Source organism: Podarcis cretensis, assembly GCF_951804945.1.
Source record: "Podarcis cretensis genome assembly, chromosome: 6".
Taxonomy (NCBI): Eukaryota; Metazoa; Chordata; class Lepidosauria; order Squamata; family Lacertidae; genus Podarcis; species Podarcis cretensis.
Window position 1 is genome coordinate 98,989,968 of NC_137175.1, and position 14,906 is coordinate 99,004,873.

General features: G+C 44.4%; 1 long non-coding RNA gene across 1 annotated transcript; it reads left to right on the forward strand.

Moving 5' to 3' along the window:
* Nucleotides 1-8,144: 8,144 nt before the first annotated feature.
* On the forward strand, nt 8,145-12,086 carry LOC307218927. Its single transcript, XR_013840148.1, has 2 exons — nt 8,145-10,221; nt 10,594-12,086. It is a non-coding gene; the product is annotated as an uncharacterized lncRNA (long non-coding RNA).
* Nucleotides 12,087-14,906: the final 2,820 nt, after the last annotated feature.

Sequence of the window (14,906 nt, forward strand, 5' to 3'; positions counted from 1 at the left end):
ACTAAGAATCCTGAAGGTAACCATTAATTAGGAGGCAGAAAATCCACCAACGATCCACAGGGCAGAGCCTATGGAAATAAAAATAGGTGCAGTGTAAAAGACCACAGGCCTCCTCATGCAAAGCTGCAACGCCAAAACCCACTGCACTCCCATGCCTTGTTGTCAAGCTCTTCTAAGTACACCTCACACCAAACACCAATGGAGGTTAGTGGGGAAAGCACACGTGAAGGCTACCGGACTGTGTTCCTGCGCTTTCCAGTAGTCACAAGCTTCAGAGATCATACGGCACTCCTGGGGGTTCTGCTGTGAAGAAGGAGAGGGAAGGCAGGCGAAATCCATCAAGCTCTGGCTCACAGACCCTGTGAGATAACTTAGGGGTCCACAGCTCCACAGGCTGAGAACCACTGACCTAGGGAGAACGTTCTCATGCTGAAATATCAGCTGGATCCTGGGAACACATCATGCTGCTAAGAGAGCTCAGCTAGATATTTCCAAGATGTGAAGCTTTGCAGAATTCTGAAGTTAAAATTATGTTGCCTAAGGATTCATAACCACAATGTTTTTAGACTTGCTGGCATCTCTTGATGGTGTGGATATCTGCAGGCATTAAGTAACAAATTTCATACACCTTCCATTGTCAGATGCCGAAGATGCGAACGGTCAAATCCGACATTTTCTCGTGTGCAGCTCCCAAGTGTCAGTAGAATCATAGAATCATAGAGTTGGAAGAGACCACAAGGGCCATCGAGTCCAACCCCCTGCCAAGCAGGAAACACCATCAGAGCACTCCTGACATATGGTTGTCAAGCCTCTGCTTAAAGACCTCCAAAGAAGGAGACTCCACCACACTCCTTGGCAGCAAATTCCACTGTCGAACAGCTCTTACTGTCAGGAAGTTCTTCCTAATGTTTAGGTGGAATCTTCTTTCTTGTAGTTTGGATCCATTGCTCTGTGTCCGCTTCTCTGGAGCAGCAGAAAACAACCTTTCTCCCTCCTCTATGTGACATCCTTTTATATATTTGAACATGGCTATCATATCACCCCTTAACCTCCTCTTCTCCAGGCTAAACATGCCCAGCTCCCTTAGCCGTTCCTCATAAGGCATCGTTTCCAGGCCTTTGACCATTTTGGTTGCCCTCCTCTGGACACGTTCCAGTTTGTCAGTGTCCTTCTTGAACTGTGGTGCCCAGAACTGGACACAGTACTCCAGGTGAGGTCTGACCAGAGCAGAATACAGTTGCACTATTACTTCCCTTGATCTAGATGCTATACTCCTATTGATGCAGCCCAGAATTGCATTGGCTTTTTTAGCTGCCGCGTCACACTGTTGGCTCATGTCAAGTTTGTGGTCAACCAAGACTCCTAGATCCTTTCACATGTACTGCTCTCAAGCCAGGTGTCACCCATCTTGTATTTGTGCCTCTCATCATTTTTTTTGCCCAAGTGCAATACTTTACATTTCTCCCTGTTAAAATTCATCTTGTTTGTTTTGGCCCAGTTCTCTAATCTGTCAAGGTCGTTTTGAAGTGTGATCCTGTCCTCTGGGGTGTTAGCCACCCCTCCCAGTTTGGTGTCATCTGCAAATTTGATCAGGATGCCCTTGAGTCCATCATTCAAGTCGTTGATAAAGATGTTGAATAAGACCGGGCCCAAGACAGAACCCTGTGGCACCCCACTAGTCACTCTTCTCCAGGATGAAGTGCTGGGCTTTGGACGGCTGCCAAGCAAGGAACCAGGTGAAACAGTTGTTGCCCTGGGAATCTTTTTAGTCCTCCGAGAAGGAAGGACGCAAAGGGGTGTCTGGGAAGCCCTGCAGACCAGGAGCCCTCTGGCCTCTCAGCCACATGCAGATCTGTGGTCAAATACTGCATTTACTAAGCCATACAAAGACCCTTTTCTTTTCCCAAGGTTTTAAACATTGCTAATGTCCAAAGTGTCTAATTATTTTATGCTGTTGTTGATTGGAGATTTTCTTTTCTTTTCTGGTGCTCTTATATTGTTTTATTTGGTTAGCCGTATCTATGAAAATAAATTAATAATATGTTTTAGTAATAGGATAGTAAAGAGCATGCTTTCTGACACAGTGCAATATTATACATGACTCTTCATAATAATAATAATAATAATAATAATAATAATAATAAATTTTATTTGTACCCTGCCCTCCCCGGCCAGAGCCGGCCTCACTGCAGCTGACATCATAAAACTAACACAGTATACAGAAGTAAATCTCCTTGCGTTAAATGGGGCTTTCTCCCAGAGGTGTGCATTGCCATAATGCTTTGAGTCAGGATATGTAGGTTGCAGGCTTTTGCTATTTTATCATGAGGGAAATGCTCTCCACATGGGCTCAGAGTGCTTCTGTGTTGTTATAATTTTTACTTATTTATTACATGGGTAGTGAGAACCTCTATCACTGCCGCTCTTGTTGAGCAAAGCAGCCCAGGCAATTCCAGTCAGAGAACCTTTGGCCAGCCCCCACCTATCTATAAAAAGGAGGAAAGTCTGGTAATTACCAGAGGCTTTGTTATTGTTGTTATTAATATTAATATTAATATTATTATTATTTAAATTTATATTCTGCCCTTCTTCCCCAAGGAGCCGGGGGCATCAAGCTTTTCTCTTATATTTTCTCCAGTATAACTCATACTATTAAAAAATAGTATTTTAATAAACATTCTCTATTGAAAAATTCAGCATAATAAAACAACTATACAAACAAGGGTTTTAGGATCTAAGTGTCTTTATTTTAGTACAGGATTATATTTCAATTCAGATTATAGAAAGATTGAGGACACAGGGTACACACAACTGAAGGGAATCATACAAAAATGAGCATTGAAAATAATTACTTTATTTTATTGATTTCCCCCAAACATGTACATATTAAGAATGAATAAATAACATATTTCTGCCCAGTGATGAAAGCCTGGTATTTTTCAGACTGATGTACCGGTATATTTTCCCAAAAAAATGAATTTTTTTTTTAGAAAGTGGCAAAAATTGTGGTAGCATAACTCTGAAAGATTTTTAGTTGCAGGGACTCCCATATATTGGATACTGTCAAATCTTAACATCAGATTAGGTGCACTTTCCTGATGTCTTTATTAAGAATAAGACAAATTTACAAGAGGCAGCCAGGTTTCACGTAACTGATTTCTATATTCACTACCTTATGGAAGCCAGTGAGCCATTCCAAGGGCAGTCTCTAGCTGGAGATCCTATGCACAAAGCTTCTTTAATATCTTACCGTATGGGATTTTTCTTTTACATTTCGCCACATACAGTGTCTCATATTGAACATCAACAAACTGTGAAAAAGACTATGAATTGAAAGTGAAGACGCTGTATGCACTTTTCCTTGTTTATTTATTTTGTAACACAATAAAATCTTCAATAGAAACTAATTAAAAAAAACCAAAACATTTTTCCACCCTTGCTATTCTCAGCTGGTTTAAGGAGTACCAACACACTTAGATTTAGGAAGCAGAATATATATCTACAGAGGGGGGAGGGAAGTAGCAAGTGTTACTGAATAAAATCCCTAGCTATAGAAGCAGTATCCTTAACGCATGTCAGCTTTGCTGATCAACTCACACAGCACAGTCCAGTGTACTACAAGTGCAGGAAGAATAAACTACTATTTTACCACATCAAAGTACCAAGAACTTAGACCTGTTTCTCAAGCAGTTCTATACTGCCACCTTTAGCCTGAATTGTGAAAATGCTTTTTTTATCCCACTTACAGGTGTTGATTAACCTAGCAATATAGTTAAATGTTGTTGTGTAGTCACTGTGCTTATTTTGCATATATATGCTTAACTGCAAGTGCTGCATTTTGTATCTTTTTGCATTTCACTTTCAAGTCACCTCTCCTCTGCCATGTGCTTATAACTGAGGGTAACTTGAGGCATTGGAAGAAGACTCTTCTCTGCAAACTAGGGCATCTAGGGTGCCATAAACCCCTGCAACATATGGCTACCTCTCTGAATTTTTTCCCATGTAGCTATCATTTTTATAAATAAATTTGTGACTAATGTCAGTCTAACCCTTTTAAAAAGTCACCCAAGCTAAATCCCATCACTACAACTTGCAGGAATGGGACTTTATATATATTTTTAAATGTTGTGTCCTTGAATATAGGTTGTTTTAGATTATGTCAAGCAAAGGAGCATATTGCTAAAAAGTAGCAGTGTTCTCTCCTTGCTCCTCCAGTAAATCTTTGTTGGTTCCTTTTTCTACTCCCAAACGGTAATTTGTTAGTTCCCACTTATTATGCATACCCCCAACTCAACTCAAACCAAAAGAGCAACAGTTCCCCCCACATTCATATGTGTCAGATTCTACAGTGGGCTTTTTCTCAAACAAGGGATGCCTGCACCCATTCAAGAGTGTGGGAAATGAGTACATCAGGCCCAACTCCTACTCGCATCCAGGGGCGGAGGAAGGGGGTGCGGTGGAGGTGATCTGACCCGGGTGTCACCACTGAGCGGGGTGACAAAATGCTGGGCGGCACTCACTGCGGGGCCTGCAGCGCGCCTGAGCCACACGTCTCTCCTGGGAGCGACACGGTGGCTTGGGCGCCCACAGGCTCTGCGCTGCCCAAACAGTCCTCCCGTTGCCTCCCCCCAGCTGTAGGGCAGCTGAGTGGGAGGAGGCAGCCAGACTCCGGAGCCCTGCGGAGCGCCCTGCCCTGGCTCACCCCGCCCCTGGGCGCAGGGCACGTGCGCCACCCCAGGTGCCCAACTGGCTTGCTCCGCCGCTGCTCCCATCAGCTCCAGCCAGTGTCCCCTGTGGTCAGGGATGAAGGGAGTTGTCATACAACATCTGGAGAGCCAAAGGGCCATCAGGAGCCACTTTTCCTACTACACTGACAATTTACTGCCAATGAAGTTGTCACAGCTGTTGTTGTTGTCATTTTTTACACCAAAGTGTCTCAAAGCAACTTACAAAATAGATAAAAGAAACAAGGAACATTAAACCCAAGTCAAAAACAGCAAGATAAAGCCTGAGAATGTTCATCCCCCACAAAATCCACCCTACGAAAGAATAAGCACAAAAGAGGTCACAAACACAACCCTTAAGGGGTTTTTTATCTGCCAAGGGTAAATAAAAAATGTTTTTGCCTGATGCCTAAATAGGCAATGATGGCACCAGGCATGCTGCCCCGGGAGAAGTATTGCTAAGTGGGGAGCCAGCAGTGAAAAGGCCAGTTCTCTTGTCACCACGCTTGGAGAGCGGCCTCAGGTGGTTCATGCAGTGTCAGAGTTGGTTCATCTGAGGCCTGGTGGTCCTTCAGATATCAGCATCAGTGTTAGGAATTCGCCAGGCGCGTTGTGCAACTGATGTGGGTCCAGTTGCAACCATGTGGAGATCTGTGGATGCCAGGTCTTTACCTGGCTGAGCCCTCCAGCTTTTTTAAACAGGTAAGCAGACGAGCTTATTTACTGCATTTATATTTCATATTTTTCTGAAATATTTTCCTCGAAGCTTGAAATTGTTTTATTCTAAATTGTTTTATTTGATGTTTTAATGTGTTTGTAAACCACTTTGATTTTTTTTCCTTTAAAATATAAAGCAGTATAGAAATGAAATAAATAATAATACTAAATTCCTTTTTTAAAAAGGCACCAAACATTCAGTTGTGGTGCCTGTAACCTAGGTTTTAGGTGCCGTTTGGTTTCTAACACTGATCAGGGTCCTAAAATGCAAAAGGCTTTATAGGTAAAAACCAGCACTTTGAATTTACCCCAGAAATGGGATTAGAAAATCTGTTGCATCTAAGAGAGCCTGGCTCTGGCTTGCAACCATGCGCTTGAGCACCATGCCCAAGAAAGGAGCAACTGGCACATGATTGCTCTGATAGTCTAGTTTCAGGGAGGGCTTATTAGGCACGGAGACATGAATCACCTCATTCATCTATTTCCTCTTGGCTAGATTTTACCAGCCATGAAGGCAAGGATGAAGAGCAGAAATGGACACCTGAAATTATCCAAGCACCTCGTCCGCATCTTCAAACTGTACTGAACTTAATGAAACATAACAGGACTCGAAAATGCTCAGAATGCCTCATGAGAATCACCTGCCATAACAGTGGAGCCACAGCAAACAAGTCACAGGGCCTTAGACATTGATTTACAGACCACATCTGCTGCGCTCCAGTGAATTTCCCCCCAGGACTGAGAATGTATATTCAAATAACTTATACCACACTCAGAATCTCTGCACCTCCTAAACTGAATGCACCTGAGAGTTCCATCTTATTCAGTCCCATTATCAAAAGCAGGGCCTGTTTTACAGTCCATCACTTTGAAATTCCCTACCCAAAGGGAACACCAAGCCCATCTGGCTGTTAGAACACTGGAGAGCTCTTTGGCTATGGATTTATGGCATAGCAAATAACTCAAAATTAAGATATACTAAAGGAGAAACAACAAAAGATTAATCTTCAACTACATAACAAAATTTATTTTATATATAAATGATGTTCAAATGCTTCCTGTGAAATATGCTATTTGGAATTCTTAGTAATTTTTCAACTTCAAGTGAGAATATAATAGGACCTTGAGGACAACATATTGATGTTTATAAACAATGCATTTTTTCCTTCTTCTATTTTCAACCCACCCACAATATCAGTAATGATTATTTCCCCCAGGGATTTTTAATGCAACGACCAAAAATTATATCCTTTGGCGTGTGCAATCTTAGTTTCCATGCAATTATATTGTTCCCTCTTTATTTTATTTTGTTAATAAAGTATAGTCTTTGATTAAATAAATAAAAAGAAATATTATTAAAGTTCAATTTGTTTTAATGGATTTGGGGTAGGGTGGTAGAAAAAGTCATTCCAGTTATGAATATTCACTTCGGTGTTTTTATCTTGCATTTGTCAGACAGCATTTTCTGTTTTGTTCTGTGACTACTACTGTGTTTTTATAATGCTTATTTGGATAATTGAAAATGGCTTGTTTTTAATGCAGGCTTGCTAGTCATCATGAGGACCAGAGGGAGCTATGTCTGATTATTGCATTTTTAAAAAACAACAACACTGAAGAGCTTCAGAAAATTAAAAGATTTGTTAAAGTAGGAGGAGCAAGCTTGGAAAAAATGCTAACTCTGATAGATCCTCAGAGAGTCACATCCTGAACTCAAGAATCATTCAGCTTCATCTGCTCTTGTCTCAAAGAATAAGCTTCTCTTCCAGTTCCATGACAAGGGTGTCAAACAGGCCAGCCATGATTTTACTATGGCTCCACCTGCTTAAGAGCAAATTCTTGCTTTCTCCAAGACAGGATGAAGCCACACCACAGGTAGCTGGCTAAGCCTAAAGGTAATGATAATCAGACAGCAAAGACTGCAAAACATGGGGACAGTTGTGTCTGCCATATCGGCAAATACAACCAATTTTGTTCCGAAGTCACAAGTTTCCCTTTCGTCAAAAGGAGGAATGGTGGGAGGCCCCCCCCCCTCTTGAGGACCTGCTCCACAACTCCAATTTATAAAGATTATAATCCAAGTTAACGAGATCTTCTTGCAATTAGAGGTCAAGAGATATGTAAAAGTCAGTGCTTTATATGATTCAGCCACATGGTGGAGCAATACACAAAGATTAAAGAAGCCATGATAGCCAGCTCTGAAAAGCTGGGATGGTTTGTGTCTTCAAAGGCATGGCAGTGTGGCTTGAGGTTAATGACTTGTAACACCTCACAGTCATCATCATAATATAATAATAATAATTTATGATTTATACCCAGCCACTCTGGGCAGCTTCCAACAAAATATTGAAAATAAAATAGTCTGTCAAACATTAAAAGTTTCCCAGAACAGGGCTACCTTCAGATGTCTTCTAAATGTCAGGTAGCTGTTTATCTCTTTGACATCTGGTGGGAGGGGATTCCACAGGACAGGCACCACTACCCTGTAACTTGGCTTCTCGCAGGGAGGGAACTGCCAAAAGGCCCTCAGCGCTGGACCTCAGTGTCCAGGAGGAATGATGGAGGTGGAGAAGCTCCTTCAGGTATACTGGGCCGAGGCCGTTTAGGGCTTTAAAGGTCAGCATCAACACTTTGAATTGTGCCCGGATACGGACTGGGAACCAATGTAGGTCTAGCTGCCACATTCTGGATTAGTTGTAGTTTCTGGGTCACCTTCAAAGGTAGCCCCACATAGAGCGCATTGCAGTAGTCCAAGCAAGAGATAACTAGAGCATGCACCACTCCAGTGAGACAGTCTGTGGGCAGGCAGGTAGGGTCTCAGCCTGCGTACTAGATGAAGCTGGTCAACAGCTGTCCTGGACACAGAATTGACCTGCGCCTCCACGGACACCATGAACTGAAAGGTCCCGGCGTTACCCTGAGCCTCAGCCACAAGGAATGTGCAGCAGCAGAAAATGCTAACGCTGTTCTAGGTTGCATCTATGGAAGTCCAGGGTCCTGATGAAACGAAGTCAAAGTCCTACTCTCTCCTACCTTGGTCAGGCCACACCTGGAGTCCTGTGTCCAGTTCTGGGCACCATCATTTAAGAAGGGTGTTGACAAGCTGGAATGTGTGCAGAGGAGGGCAACCAAGATCATCAAGGGTCTGGAAACTAAGAGGAGCTGGGTAGGTTTGGCCTGGAAAAGAGGAAACTGAGAGGAGATCTGACAGCCATCTTCAAATATCTTAAGGGCTGTCACATGGAAGAGGGAACAAGCTTGTTTTCTCCTGCTCTAGATGGTAGGACTCAAACCCATGGATTCAAGTTATAAGAAAGGAGATTCCAACTAAACATTCATAAAAACTTTCTGACAGTAAGGGCTGTTTGGCTTTGGAACAGATTCCCACGAGAGGTGGTGGACTCTCCTTCCTTGGAGGTTACTAAGCAGAGGCTGGATGGCCGTCTGCCATGGATGCTTTTGCTGAGATTCCTGCATCCCAGGGGGTTGGACTAGATGACCCTTGGTGTCCCTTCTAGCTATAAGTTTCTATGATTCTATGAAACTGATCTGGATTAATGACAGCCATCCACCAGTTTCATATGCAAAACTGCCTCCCACCCCACCCCCTTACTGATTAATATATAAAAAAAATACATTGAAGTAGACAAATAATAACTTACAAAAAGGATCAATAAACATGTCGCCTTTATTATATAAACTGTTATCATAATCACATGTCAACATTTCTTTTGTGAATGAAATAAAATGGTTTCAATCAGTTTTTAATAACCAATAATCAAATGTAGAGCTTGGGGGACATTTAAACACGGCTTAGATCAATTCCCCAGATGTTCAGTGTCCAGGGGTTCAGCGCCTGGCACCCAGAAACTCATGGCAAATGGGAGCCTGGCACCAAGTAACTCATAACATTTCACTTCCTTGCAACCTAAGGAAAGCTGTTGATTGGCAGAAGACACTGGGCAGAAACAGAAAGAAACAGGGGAATGAGGAGGTCTAAGGGTGAAGTCCCGCTCCTGTCCATCATAATACTGGACAGATTATTACAGGATGTTGAGAAGGGTCATTTTTTACTATTAATTGAGAAACAGCAGCCATAGTCTAGGCCAGGAGTGTTTTTCTTTGGTGACACCGCCATGTTGAAAAGTGTGTGTTTGCAAGGTGTTTCCTGTCCTGTCCAGAAATGCACCGTGCTGGATGAAGCCAGCTCTAGATCTGTAAAGGTACAGGTATCCCTGACCATTAGTTCCAGTCGTGACCGACTCTAGGGTTGCGGTGCTCATCTCGCTCTACAGGCTGAGGGAGCCGGCGTACAGCTTCCAGGTCATGTGGCCAGCATGACTAAGCCGCTTTTGGCGAAACCAGAGCAGCTGTTTACCGTCCCGCCAGAACGGCACCTACTATATTTTTCGCTCTATAGGACGTACCGGACCATAAGACGCACCGGACCATAGGAGGGGGAGAACAGGGGGGAAAAATTCTCCCCCTCTCTGCTCAGCATCCCTTCAGCGAAGCGGCAGGAGAAACGGAGCCCCTTCCATTTCTCCGACCGCTTCGCTGAAGGGGCACTGCGCAGAGAGGGAAAACTGTGCAGCGCCTCTCCAGTGAAGCGTAGCCTGGAGAGCAAGAAGGATCGGTGTGCACTGACCCCTCTCACTCTCCAGGCTTCAGGCGGCTATCCGCAAGCCTTCGGAGCGCAGCGGGAACTCCTGCTGCACTCCGAAAGCTTGCGGATAGCTGCCTGAAGCCAACGGAGTGCAGCCTTTGAAGCCTCCGCAGAGGAGTGGGGTGAAGGCACCCCGCTGCCCTGCGGAGGCTTTGCGCAGCCATCCCCAACCTAGAACAGTGAGACGGAGCGCTGCGCAGCAATACGGAGCGCTGCGCAGCAATACAGCAATTCTCTCTGTTCTGGCTTTGGGCTTAGCTGCGCAGCCTACATTCACTCCATAGGGCGCACACACATTTCCCCTTAATTTTTGTTGTTGTTTTTTTATATAATATTTTTTTTTTTAGCAAACCAATCAAATCACATTAGTTCCAAATTACAAAACCAAATTTTAAATTTTTGTTGGGGGTACCCATGCTTCGAGCTCAGAAAGGGATCCAATCATCTCTTATTTCTGCTGCTTTGATCATTTCCCCTTAATTTTTGGAGGGGAAAAAGTACGTCCTATAGAGCGAAAAATACGGTATTTATCTACTTCCACTTTGTGCTTTTGAACTGCTAGGTTGGCAGGAGCTGGGACTGAGCAGTGGGAGCTCACCCCGTCGCGGGGATTCAAACTGCCGACCTTCTGATCAGCAAGCCCTAGGCTCTGTGGCCACCCGTGTCCCTACAGAAAAAGCCTATCGCAGACCAAATCCCCCTCCCAAACCTGGTATGTAAGGGCTTCCGGTTTTCCGCCCTCCGTTGTGGATGTGCTTCGCGGGTTCTCCACGCCTAGCAGCTGTTAGAGGGAACTTTGGGGGGTAACGCGGAGGCTACATGACCCCCAAAAAGGTTCTGGGCGTGGCCCAAGGCTGACATTGTCCGGTAGCGTCAAAAAAGGAACCCTTCGAAGCCCACATCCTAACCAGGAGGGGAGTCGACAGAGAGTACCTAGACGCAAGGACACGAGCAATCCTCAGCAGCAAGCCACAAAATCCTAAACGATAAGAACGGCGGCAAAGTCTCCAACTTTCTCAATCCCCTTAATTACCGGACTAAGCTAACAAGGAGAGCTTGAGGAGAAGAGGGTCTGTGAGACTTATTTATACAAAATGAACTGCTCAGAAACAGACCTGAAAGGCTAGCACATAAAGAGTAAAGAACGGAAGATTTTATCTTAAATATATTGGAAATCTTTCTCATTATACTTAACCATAAGCAAAAATTTCTCTAACAAGTACCAGTAAGAAAAGGAAGACAGATTCAAATTTCACTCTGCAGCAGTACTAGCCCATTAAAAGAAGCAGAATTCAAGGACTTAACTTAGTTAGTTAGTTTGAAGTGGCGTGAGCCCAGCGAAAGAGACTGGGTTAAAAGACTTGGATTGTCAGCGCTGTTTGTGGTAAAAGAGTGGAAGTTACTGGAAAACAAAAGTAAAAGAGAAGGCAACCCTTTTAATATTGAACTTATATTAAACACTAACCTATAAAGATGGCAAAGATGGCATAGCGTGGTCTAGGAGAAACGGCTGGACTAACTGGAGAATCGGGAAGAGAAGAAAAGCGGCGAAAGGAGGCGCGGAACTGGACAAAAGAGGAGAGGGACTATAAAATTAAAGATGAGCATATTTAGTTTTAGGAGGTAGTTTGTGAGAAAGGAAATACGTTTTCTGGTGTAATGAAGAGACTTTCTTCATATAAAGTATAAGTAGGATTCCTAATTCCTTCTGCATTCTGTTTCTTTTACTATCCCTCAAGATTCAGAAATGTAGGGAACCATGTCATGGTTAGATTAGTTTATAAAGATTGGCTGCGTGAGCTGCTGGTCTCCTGCTGTCATGTGCCAAAGATCCATCCCCTGGTCTGTGAGGAGGAGGAGGAAGAGATATTGGAAGAGAAATGGGAGGATGAAGTGATGGTTATGAAGATCAGAAGGAATCTTTAGTGAAGGTGAAAACAATTTATGTAAGACCAAGCGACCAGGGGATGGATGCCACCGATGCCAATCTAGATGGTGAGTGTTGATCTTTGTTCTTGAGGAACAGAGAGGCCAGAGAGAATCTGGATCACTGGGATGGGGGGAGGCAGCTCCCTGATTCAAGAAGAGTTCAGGGATGGGATGAGGAAGGGAGAATAATGCAAGCCACCTGGAGATCCTTGCAGGAAAGATGGGTCATCAATGTAATAATCAATGCAAAAATTAAGAATTTTTTTCTCTTCATTTCTCTTCCAGGCAGTGATAGCAGTGAGGCCAGCAGCTCCAGTACAGCTCTACCCTGCTCCAAGACCCAGTTCTCCCTTCACCCAAAACCCAAGTATCTAAATAAATAAATAATAGGGATGCGGGTGGCGCTGTGGGTTAAACAACAGAGCCTAGGACTTGCCTATCAGAAGGTCGGTGGTTCGAATCCCCACGACGGAGTGAACTCCCATTGCTCGGTCCCTGCTCCTGCCAACCTAGCAGTTCGACGCTCATTTTCTTTTCCATGTGCCAAGACACTCCAATCTCCCTCCTGACATAAAATGCACTGCGCTTGTATCTGCATCTACTCATGCTCATTCATTGCTCTGCCTTTCAAGTGTATCACAATTTAGATCTTGAATTTCTTAACATGAAAACATGCATATTTTGTGATGTCAAAGTAATATGGCCATGTATATTGATAAATTTAGGTTAGATGAGGTAGATATTTTGGCACCTTATGAATTCTTGTTTTGCATTAAAATGGGAATTCTGACTCTCATGGCTCCAAGGAAACTTAATGCCAAAGCAAAACTTTACCAATACTATACTCGGAACATATCCTTTTTTGGTAGATCAAAATGTATATCCAAATAAAGGATTTCTTACACTGTATTGCAACATCTCAGGCAAAATTCTGCTTTCAGTTACTAAATTGTCAGGAGAGCCAGAACGTAAGTCAATATTTTACCGTAATCGTGGGTATCAGAATTCAGACAGTCCTTCAACATATTATGAAGATTAAGAAAACCATCCTGTTATTTCTTTCCAGCTGAAAACAATTTCTCTTGGAGGCAGCTCACAAGCAAGACAGAGGGATTGACCAGAGTTGAGACAGCTTGATCTGCACAACCTCCTGTCCACCCTCCACGACCCAAAATCCTTGGCACGTGACTTCAGCCCTTGCCAAATGAATTCACTTATGTAAAACTTCAGTGTTGCAACTGACACAAATTAAATACTTTCATGACAAATTTGCACAAATCTTTTAGGAGCACAAGACTTTTTTCTCATACAGATGACAAGTTTCCTTGGCATACAGTTCGGATTTATTTGATGCCACATACTGCTGCCCCTAAAGATTAAACTCCAACAAACAACAACACTGGCGATGCTTCCAGTGTTGAGACATAAAAAATGAGAGACATTCAGGTTTCCAGCTACATCACAAATTCAGTGGTGGCTGCTCCTCGCTGCCCTCCGGAGGCAGCGAAGGAGGTTCAGGCAGGGGAAAGCCAGGATTTATAAGGCAAAAATCCTGGCAGTGTTCCCCAGTGGGTTCTGAGGAGCTCACTGAATCCCGCTGTGCCACGCAAGCCCATGTCTGCCAACTTGAAATGCACAGCGGGTACGACCTGGGAGTGTGTCCCTGCCATGGAGGAGCCTCCATCGCCGACATAATTTGTGGTTAGTTCCTCCATAATTCAGACAATTGACATTAATCAAGAGGCGCTCCTAGATCAACATATGCTAATGCTAATACTGCAGCCAGTCAGCTGCCTAAAGGACTGGGCTTGGTTCTTTGAAGGTATCTGAATGTTTTCTTTGAAGCTTCAGAACAGCCGGGAATGGAAGGGGGAGGACAAGGTGCTTTGTGCTTTCTTATGTGTCAGGGGTTCAGGAGCAGAAGCACAGGGAAGAGGGGAGATGGAGAGCGAAGGGGAAGAATCTGAGGGCAGCGTAGGAGAAGATGACAGTGGCCCGAGAGATTCCATGAGCCTCTCCAGCGAATCGGAAGATTCACAGAAGGGGGCGTCGGTGGCCAGGGCAAGGGGGGTCCCAAGGGGGACACCCCAGAAGCAAGGGGCCAGCGGGGACTCCCAGAGCAGCAGTTGGAAATCAGGACCAGCTTCCCCACCAGAGCATAGTGGGGGGGAAGAGTCACAGGTATCGGGAGTAGCGTCTCCCCCAGCAGGGAGAGGAGAGGAGTCAGGGCTGACCACACCTCCATCGGAGAGTCAGACAACGGAGGGGAGGTCAGATCCGGCCAGTATCCCGGAAGAGGGAAGCAGTGACAGAAGTAGTGTAACGGTCAGGAGGAAGGTCACTGGGTTGGCGCGAGAGGCAAGTTCAAATGTACAGGAGCGTGGGACAGCAGAGAATGAGGATTGGGAACCGGGTCCTAAAGCCCGCCGGAGGCAGGGGGAGGAGCTAAGCGACTCAGCGTCAGAGGAGTCCAGAAAGGGGAATGCCCCAGCGGGCAGGAGGACCCAGAGGAGAAGAGAGCAGCGGAAAAGGTGGAGCAGGGCTAGGATCTTAAACTGGTGTCAGAGGGGAGGAGATTCAGACGGGACTTCGCCGATCTAGGGTTTAAGACGTAGGGCTGCACGCTGTGGCTTTGAAATGGAAACTGAACTTCAATAAAGACTCTTGTACATTACGACAGCCTAGCGTTGGTCCTCTGTGAGCTGGGACCTAGAGGCAGCTCTGACATTATGGTTTTCAAATGGTCTCATTTCTTCTTGTCCTCCCCTGCAAAAGGAAAGAGACATGTGTAGCCGCTGCTGTGCTATTCTGTTTGTTACTTCAGAAAAGAGGGGGGAAGGCTTTTGATTTATGCTCAACAAAGAATTTAACAA